At 44.7% G+C, this 9473-nt stretch overlaps 1 protein-coding gene across 1 annotated transcript in view; it reads right to left on the reverse strand.

Annotated features, from left to right (window-relative positions):
* Window positions 1-9473, reverse strand: part of DNAJC1 (DnaJ heat shock protein family (Hsp40) member C1) — a 141347-nt gene that overhangs the window by 85902 nt on the left and 45972 nt on the right. The gene's annotated exons all lie outside the window — the stretch shown is intronic.

The following is a 9473-nucleotide window of genomic DNA, read 5'->3' on the forward strand; positions in this document are numbered from 1 at the left end:
CAGGGGTGTTTCGTAAGACTGCAGGAGCTCTTTGGAAACCTCTGCCTGCATTGCCGCGGGCCTCCCCAGCTTGGCAGACACCAATAAAGCAGTGGTTGCTGAGCTGGGGACTGGCTGCAGCAATGCAGGTGGGCATTGCCAGAGCCTCAGCTGTGGTTTTGGGGGAAAAAAAATGGCCAGGGTCCATTCTCAGAGGAGGTCGGCATAATCCCATGCCTGGAGGGAGGACGCCAGAACAGGTAAGTATTTAGCTCCGTGACCTACCCCCATCTGTCCTCATTATGAGAGCCTGACATGACAGGCTCAGTCATTTTTACCTTAGGTGCATGCAATTGGCCATCTCTATCAGTACCCCCGGAGCTGAAAGGTGCTCACCACAAAAAAAAAAAAAAAAAAAAAATATACAACGGTAACAAATTAGCAAAAACAAAAACTCCTGCCACACATGGGCAAAATGTGTCTAAATCAACAAACTCACGCACAAATGTTTGGAGAATATACCCCTTTCTCTTCCTCAGCAGAGATTAGCTCGGGAAGCTGAAGCAGAAGGGGCTGCCATACTCCTATTTATTTTATCTCAATTACCAAAAAGGCCCAAAAGATGACCATAAGTGTTAATGGGGGATTACAGCTTGCCGGTAGCAAAATCAAGACACAAAGCCAAAATAAAGGATGCTGGACAGTAAAAAAAATAAATAAAAACACAAAAAAAAAGCCAATCCCAACTTTAGACTGAACTCCCAGGAAAATGATAGAAAATACAAAAACCATACCACCAAGAAATGGAGTCAGCTTCTTTTTGAATAGGCCTTAAGGGGCCCATACACCTAACGATTTTCCCGCCGATATACGGCCAATTCGATCTCAGTGAACGAATTGGCTGTGAAATCGCCGCGCACACCGCTGACAGAACGATCGATTTCCGTCTGAAAATCGTTCCCGTCGAATCGTCCGTGCGGAAGATTTTTCTCAATCGCCGGCGGGTCGGGAGTGCATCGATAGCGGCGTTCGAATGCCCAACGACCGACGCAATACAGCGGGTATACATTACCTGTTCCGGCCGGCGTGAGTCCCCTGGTCCCCGCTGGGTTCCGGACCGGCTGCAGCTACACAGAACTTCCTCTAGCACCCTCTACTGTTTAAACTTCCCCTGGACAGGAAGTTCAGAAGCTGCAGGAACGGTCTGGACAGCGGGGACCAGCGCCGGAACAGGTAATGTATGAGGGGGGGAGTCAGCAGCGACAGCTCCACAGATTGTGATCGGTTTCAGGCTGAAATCGATTCACAATCTGTTTGCAGTAAAGGTGGCCATACGATCCCTCTCTGAACAGATTCGATCAGAGAGGGATCTATCTGTTGGTCGAATTTGATGGCAAATCGACCAGTGTATGGCTACCTTTAGGCTACTTGCAGACCAAGACGTTGCATTAGGTGCCACGTTAAGGTCGCATAACGTGCACCTAACGCATCGTATGGTGCTGCAAGAGAGGACGGTAGAGTGAGCCGCGTTAGGCGGCTCTATCCCTATAAGGTCTCCCAGAGTGGCGCTGATTGCCGGCGGGACCACGTGATGCGGAGCGAGACACTCCGCATCACGTGGTCCCGCCGGCCAATTAGCGGCCGCCAGTGCAGTGAATATTAAGTAGCCATGTGCGCGGCTACTGTAGCTGGCTCTCCCCGCCTCCTCTCCGCCCCCACTGCGCATGTGCAAACAGTCTAACGCGGCTATAACCGCTCTAACGCCGTAGCATGCTGCACTTTCCCGACAACGTGCAGCATTAACTTACATGTAACGCAACGTGGGCTGTGTGAACAGCCCACTTGTGTTACATTGCTGTGTGTTGGGGGAGCGTTACAGGCGCACTAACGTGCGCCTGTAACATCCCTGTGTGGAAGCAGCCTTAAGCTGTGGTGGGGACATTAGACAAAAGTTCCACTGAGGGAGAGTTAGCGCCGTTCATTTTTCAAAGTACTCTGCAAAGCTCTGTGGAAAAATGGGCCAGTACTACACAAATGCATAATAATGAAAATAATGCAGTCAAGCAATGCATAAAATTTAGCCACCAACAAGTCTTCAGGTTTACTTTACATTAAATGCCTTCCAAATGTTTTCATATTTACAACAAATCTTGGAACTTTCCAATAATCTAGCTTTTAATGTATTAAAGAGACACTGAAGCGGAAAAAAAAAAATATGATACAATGAATTGGTTTTGTAGTATGGATAATCACTAAAACACTAGTAGCCAAGAAAAGTGTCTCATATTTTTTATTTTATTTTCAGTTATCTAGTTTTTGGGGTTTTTTTTTTTTAACATTGCATCATTCTCTAATATTTGCAGTTTACACACTACTCCGCATTCTAAATGATTTCATAGAGCAGGCCAGTGAACTTTTGAACTGCCATCTGCAGAAAAAATAAAATACAGTAACAGACAGTTGAGAGAAGCTTCAGAAGAGAGCTCTCTCCAGATTAGTGGCTTTTTTGCATAGATAACTGGAGTTTAACTCTTTCTGTACTGGAAACAATATTAGACTAATATCTCTGCTGCTAATGATTTATTTCTTAGCTGTACAACACATACATTATCATTATATCATAAGTTTATTTTCACTTCAGATTCCCTTTAAATATTTATGAACTATTTAGACTTTTTCAAAGCTTAGTAAATGCAGATCTATATGGTACGGACACAGCCATCCCTATACAAGTATTTGGCATAGTTATCCTCTGGCATACAAATCTTGGGAGGTGATAAAATACTTCTAGATTTATTGGTGTTTAAGGCTGGTTTCACACCAGGACGTTGCGTTTTAGGGGACGTTATGGTCGCATAACGTGCCCCTAACACAACGCCTGGTGCTCCCTGCTTTGGACGTCAGAGTGAGCCGCGTTGTGCAGCTCACCCTGGCGTCCGTGATGCGTACTCTTGGACGCATGCAGCATCACGTGGTCCCGCCGGCCAATCGCCGCACAGAGCGGCCGTTCCAAGAAGTAAACACTGCACGTCACTGAGTGCAGTGAATATTAATTAGCCATGTGCCCGGCCGCTCTCCGCTCCTCCCCAATGTTACTGAGCATGTGCAAGCAGTCTAACGCGGCTCTGCCGCTTACAAGGTACTGCATGCAGTACGTTGACTTATGGCGCAGCGTTACTAAGTAACGCAACGTGGGCACTGTGAACAGCCCATTGATTTTTAATTGCTGTGCGGTGGGCTGCGTTACAGGCTGCACTAACGTGCGCCTGTAACGTCCCACTGTGAAACCAGCCTAAGAGAAACCGTGACCAAGAATTGAACTTCATCTTAATCAGCAGCTGATACTCCCTTTTACATGAGACATCTATTCCTTTTCACAAACTGATCGTCGGGGGGCTCTGTATAGCTGAGATTGTGGTGAAACCCCTCCCACAAGAAGCTCCGAGGACCACGTTCCTGGCAGTTTGTCTGTGAACCTTGTTGCATTGTTGGAAATGGCTGTTTACAGCGGTTTCCAACTGCCAAAAATGCAAGCAGCAGCTACATCACCTGCCAGCGGTAAAAATGTCACCATGTGATAAATGTCAGAATGTAAATCAGGGAGAAGAAAGATTTTACAATGGGCAAACACTGATTAAATCATTTATACAGAATTATTGTAAAAATGAAACACTTTTTATTACATTATTTTTACTGGAGTTCCTCTTTAAGCAGCACTAAGATTTGAGGTGGTTAGTTTCGTACTTCACATATCCAGAAGCAACATTGGAAGTGACTGAGAAAAGGCTTTATTCAAGGAATAGGCCCGCTGGATTCAAGTCAATGGATGGAGTACACCATAGGGGTATGAATGCATGAGCACAGCTACAATTTTATTGTTACTGTAAGACACAGTATTTAATCAAGCATGTAGGTGTAGTTACAGTGCTGAAGCACCATGCATTTATTGTGACCTTGTGTCTTTTCCTAGGTTGGATTGTGGGTAGCCAGTAAATTATATGCACACAGAGTCAATATATTTTATTTATGAACTCCAAACTTGCAACGCGTTTCGCAGGTTTGATCCCGCTTCATCAGGCAACAACAACGGAGCAATATCATATGTGGTCAGTAGAAGAGCCAGGCACCTCTGTGTTTGACAGAGGTGCCTGGCTCTTCTACTGACCACATATGCTATTGCTCCGTTGTTATTGCCTGATGAAGCGGGATCAAACCTGCGAAACGTGTTGCATATTTGGAGTTCATAAATAACATATATTGACTGTCTTTACTACAGTCGTTGTGTGTCTACTTGGAGGAGGTAAGTCCACCACTACTTCCTTCCTCTATTTACCAAGAATTTGTTTTTTAAGCTCATTTAGCTTCCTTTCATCCTTTTGGCGCCTCTGTTCTCCTGCATAATATGGAGTCCACCCTGGGTGGAGGGTTGAACCCCCTTTTTTCTCATCTACAGAGAGCGACTTCTTATTCCTGAGTGGGGTCAGGAAAATCTCCCCACCTGCCTTTACAGTGGTTGCCTAATGGTAACCCTGGTTTGTGAGTATTAATATTTACTTTATCTAGTAACCATTTACCAGTACATTTTACACTATTGGAGCTCTTGGTGTTCCTTGTTTTTATATGCACAGAGGGGCATACTGCTTGCTTGGCAGTTGGAAACAGCCATTACTTCATATAACCACGCCGCACGGCCCTAACATTACAGAGTGAGAGGGTTTTCACCACAATATCAGAGACACAGACCTGGCGATTTATTCGAGAAAAGGATTCTGATGGTATCGGCTACTGATTGCGATGAGGTTTCTCTTATGTGTCTATAGGTGTATTGGGTCAGATTTTACATTGTACCCCTGAGGAAGGCCCACCAAGGCCTGCAACATGTAGTGTGCTTTCTGTCTCAATAAAAACTTAGTAGCACGCAAGCCAGGAGTGCGCCACCTTTTTCTTCCACTCTTCGTTAATTGGCAATAAGCTGGGCCTAAACTGTCTATGGCAGAAGTGGAGAAATTAATATATAATTCACAAGTCAATCTGACTATTCCAGGTGCCAGAAGGAAATTACTAGTAGCTTCAGTTAGAGAAAAGTTGGGAGCCAGCCATCATTCCTAAGGAGGCCAGACTATCTGGTTCCTAGGATGTGGCCCGACTTATTCTAGGGCATCACTGATACCCTCATATTATATCCCATCATGTTTTTAAATACCCAGTCATGCCCTGTAAGACATTTTGCAGTTTTGTCCAATGTCAACAAACTAACTGTTACACTTAAAGAGGAACTGTAGTGAAAATAATAAAATTGCTTAATTTTTCCTTTACAATATTAACCTCCTGGGGACCGCGCATAGTAAATCCTTACGCTGCACTTGTTGCTGCCTAAGCCTGATGCGGCGTAGGATTTACACCACCTGCTGCGATCATACGCACCCGAGAATGGAGATTAAGCTGTCATACGACAGCCGGCATTTCCCCTCACTGATCAGGAGCCATGGCGATTAGCTCATGATCACTATGATCTTCCTGACGTTCCCTGGCGATTGTCGCTCCCCTCTGCTCGCTCTGGCTCTAATTGGGTCCCGGCTTGATGACGTCATCAAGCTGGGACTCGGAACTTAGCAGCAGTGTGAGCAGGGATGCCGTGCAGAGTGGAGGGGGGTAAAGCTGCTCATTGCTGGAGCTTGGGAGGTAAGTAATGGCTGCTGGCTATACTTGGGACACCCATGCCTAGCTATCTATACTGGGGATATTGATGCCTGGCTATCGACACACACGTAAAAAATGGTCTGGTTTATAAATTAACCTGAGTGCGTGCATTGTAAACATCTTTCCTCGCACTGATTTACATTCTGAAATGTATTACAGGCGGTGACAACTTCAGTCCCGTAAATTAAAAGAGGGATCCACACAGACTTGTCTGCAACAATGCAGCTTTAATTGTTCCAGTGCACACATAAATGACATCTGATCGTCCGATAGTCTTCAGTCCTGTCAAGCGATCTCTGTGGAATGTAGCCTGTAGCCAATACAAAATATACCTGGTCTCCCAGGATGCAGTGGGGAAGAGAATTCTGTATATCTTTTAACAGCCAAGGTTAAAGTGAACCTCCAGCCTAAAAATCTACTCAGCAGCACTGAAAAGGCTTGGTGTTTCTTTAACAGCTTCACGGCATCAAAACTTTGTTTTTATTACCTAAGCTGAATTATTAGCTATGCAGAAGCTAAGCTCTGCCCATCAAAGAAAACTGCCCGGGCATTTTTCCCCTGGTGCTGTGCCAAACATGATGGGATTTCCTATGTTGTTGCTCTGGTCGCCTAGCAACTTGGAGGGGTGATCAGGACACAGGACAGTTCGAACATTGTCTCATGCTCCCGGTCACCTCCTTTCAACCAAAAAGATGAAAAGATGGCTGCCCTCATGAAATCAAACATTTGCCTGTTCTTTTAAACCAGGGTGGGCAATACTACCTATTTTAATTAACATACCTAACTACTACTACAGCATGTAGCTTAATGCGCTTTGAGTCCTATGGGAGAAAAGCGCTTTACAAATGTTATTGTATTGTATTATGACAGTATGTTTGTTTAAGCTGGAGTTCCTCTTTAAGCATTGCTGAGAGGGCGGAGCTACATTCACTATACAGCAATATATGGTTTCCTCCCACCTCCCAAAAACATTGGCTTCACTCTAAAATTGACCCTACAATGATGGACATATGACTATGACAGGGATTAAATTGTGAGCTCCACAGAGGGACAGTTAGTGACAAGACTATATACTCTGAAAAGTGCTACGGAAGATGTCCGCACTACATAAATAGTAAAAAAATTGTATATAGATATAGGAAGTGTTTCTGATGCTGAAACTAGAAAAATTAACGTAAAGGGATATTCTAAATAATTTACTGCATTCTACTACAGTATGTGTCACTACGGTGCCTCTAAAACAAGACAAGCCAAATAACAATTGCACTTTTCTCCTGGTGGACTCAAAGCAGACTCAAAGCGCTTGAGCTGCAGCCACTAGGGCACGCGCAGTAGCAGTGTAATGTCCCTTTTACACTTAATGCGTCGGTATCAGTTAGTGCGCATTGGTATGCGCTTTCCATACCAGTGCATTGTGAAAAAGCTTTCGGTTAAAACGTGTATAGTGGGAACTGTGCCATAGGGAAACATGGGCATTACTTTAAAAATCAGTTTTCTTTCAGTTTTAACTGAGAGCAACTGATAAAGTGTAAAAGGGGCCTCAGGGAGCTTGCTGAATATATTGCACTATCCAGCCAGTGTGAATGCTGCCAACTCTTCATGGGAAAAAGTTGCAACGAGGCAGAGATAGGCCACTACCCATCTAAAGCTACTCGCCCGAAGATGGATCGGGGGAACCTTACAGCGATGCCTCCCGACGAACGAAGGATCCCCAATTTATCCTCCTACCTGTGGGATACGACCATTCAAACGGTCACGGCACTGTGTGTTGGAGTCGTCGGGGATCTTAAAGATCCAGTCAGTCATCACGGTCGTTATCAACAGGCATCACAAAAAGTCATCCTTGTAATTGTGTGCATGTACCCACATAATGAGAAATGAAAGTAAATTATAAAATAAAATAAAAATTGCTTCGAAAAAAAACATCGTGGGTACGGGGGCCTTACATGGAGGCTAAAAGAACAGGCTCACCACTGCTGCATGTTAGAGAAATAGCCAAGAGCCATGCAGCTTTCTGGGACAGAACAGAAGCCCACTCATGAGGCATTTTCCCTGGGCCCACCACCAGCCCTGGATACAGGTCCACACAAAAGTTATGTAAAGTACTCCAGCATTCTGTTAGATGACATAGTCCTCGCTTCTGTAGGATCTCCTCGTTCTTAGTAAAGTACAAACACCAGCCTAGCCGGCAGCCACAGCACTCCGAAGCTTTGTGTTTGTGATCAGTCAGAAGACCCCCAGATAGTCCAACTGTGTAGCAGCCTTTTTTTGTATCCAGAAAGATGGAATGCCTGCTGGCTACTTACCAGGAGATTTAAGCCTTTCCGTAAAAGCCAAACAAAATGATGAATAGGGCCAGCTTACACAATCCTTTAAACTAACGGGTAATAGAGGAAACAGTTTTTAAAATTCTAGCTGTGGATCTACCGCAAACACATTTGAGGGACATTAAGTCACGCAAGGCTTTCTGTAAGTCGTGGAGCCCTGCGGCATGATGGATTTCACTGTGCAGCTCCGGAAAAAAAAACGCAAGGGAGAAAGCCCTGCCTAGAACCTGCCATTGTACAGCACTGTAACTGACTGCGCCAGCGTGGAGATAAGGATCAGCCGCCTGGCAGCCTTTGTAACAGACACTTCAACTGGTTCTCCCTTCCTATCCGTACGTCGGTCTTCTGCCAAGGCGCCCTGGCCAAAAAGTGTGTCTAATGGAGTGTCTGAGATGAGTAAATAAGAAATTAAATGTTAGCAAACAGCTGATTTTGATGCAGCGCTCAGAGTCTAGGAAGGACTTGGTTTGCTGCCCATGCATGTACTCCTGTAGAGATGATGTAAGCCTTTAACTCCAGTCCACAGAACAGAAGCAAATAAAGTAAAGTACCCACGGAAAGTTAGCTCATGGAAATCTACCTACGGTCGTTCCGCCTCGATCTTTAAGATCTGAAGCTATGAGATGCAAACGATGCAAAAACACAGACGAACGTTACTCTACTGATCGGATATCGATGGGGAAAATTCGATGGACTTAAGCAGAAATATATAGTTCAATGAACTGTACACACGGGCATTTGGCTGTTTAAGTACTTCAGAAAACAGCACTGTATGTGGTGGAAGAGCTCAGAGAAGCTCTTTTGCATAGATAACTGAAGGTTGTTTTTATTTTAACTCGTCCTGTACTGGAAAAGACTCTTTTCTTTGCTGCTGATGTTCTACAGATACAATTCATCCTACCTAATAATATCCCTGTGTCCCTACATCATCCTGTGTCAGTGTGTTGCGCTACTGCGCATGTGCAGGACAGACAGTCATTAAGACAGGAGGACGGGGACAGGGAGCCGGGAGTGTGTGCGCATGCGCACTGACTGGCGGTGGCAGCGTGAAAAGACCAAGAGCCTATTTTTAAACGGGCTTAGGTCAACTAGTATCGCATACGTTTATTTTCACTTCAGGTTTGCTTTACGTGTGTAGTTTGAAATGTGGGATGGTTTGTTGCCCGCCTTGCAAGGTTACATTGTTGAAAGCTACTAGTATGTGGCCTGGTATGGTTCAGAAAAGGTATGCAGCTGTCCAACCTTTCCTGGCTTCTCAAGTAGCCTGTGTGGATGAGGGACTAAATTTAAGAGGCACCATTCAATCCGTCACTTGCATTTTTTCAACATTATCTGACTGGGCTAACCAGGGCATCCCTGTGGGACATCCTTGACCATAAAGGGTAATTTTATAGTTACAAAAAAGTAAATAAAATGGAGTGGGTACTTTTTTTGAAATTGTAACAAGTCTCTCATCTAGACATATTG

The sequence above is a fragment of the Hyperolius riggenbachi genome, chromosome 5 (genome assembly GCF_040937935.1).
Source record: "Hyperolius riggenbachi isolate aHypRig1 chromosome 5, aHypRig1.pri, whole genome shotgun sequence".
NCBI lineage: Eukaryota > Metazoa > Chordata > Amphibia > Anura > Hyperoliidae > Hyperolius > Hyperolius riggenbachi.